Source organism: Pteropus vampyrus, unplaced genomic scaffold (assembly GCF_000151845.1).
Source record: "Pteropus vampyrus isolate Shadow unplaced genomic scaffold, Pvam_2.0 Scaffold116, whole genome shotgun sequence".
Lineage (NCBI taxonomy): Eukaryota > Metazoa > Chordata > Mammalia > Chiroptera > Pteropodidae > Pteropus > Pteropus vampyrus.
Genome location: NW_011888897.1, coordinates 4,078,196 through 4,079,002, shown reverse-complemented (window position 1 = coordinate 4,079,002; position 807 = coordinate 4,078,196).

The window sequence follows — 807 nt, the reverse complement described above, 5'->3', positions numbered from 1 at the left end:
GACATTTCTCTTTTCTAAATTGAATTCATAGAGAAATATAAAACTTCAGCTCAGATTGTAACTAGAAATGCCTTTTTACTTTTGGCTTTTTATTGTTTGGTCAGTGATTTTCATAAATAAAGCTAAGCTACCTTCCTCCTACCCACCCCCACCCCCAATGTCATGTTCTTTATAAAAAAGTGAATTCGAGCAAAAGTTTAATCTTTTGATTTATAAATGTTAAATTTTTAGGTTCATATATATTTTCTCCCAGTATGGTCACAAACAGTATCAACATATTATTTACTTGTTATTTTAAGTTCTTTAAACATGATTAGAGTTTTGCTTTTTCAATAGCCTTAAACAGCAGCACTCAGTTGGATTTGCTCACCACCCAGCTGGTGGACGTAGGATGAACTCCCTTACCAAAATGTACACACTCTAGCGAGAGCACTCTGCTCCTTGCGCCTGGATTCACTGCGGACCCACTGGACTTGTTATGCAACCCTGTCCTCTAGGGTCAGGCGGCCAGCATTTCCCATCAGTCTCCTAATGGTCTGTTTAGCTTGCGTCATCTCTTTAGCAGTCAGCAAACATTCTTTACCTACATAGAGCATACAGCATCCAGAGAGAAATACTGGAAACGATACAATTTGATCCAAGTTAGAGTGACAGAGTTTTCCTGTGAATGCAGTATAGTGCCCCGGGGTGCCTTGGCACAGAGTTTAAGAACCACTGTTGAATTAGTTAGGATTCTTTAATTGTAAGTGACAGCAACTCAAATGACCAGAAGTTAGAAAGGGAAAAGGAAGATTATTTTAAGGATAC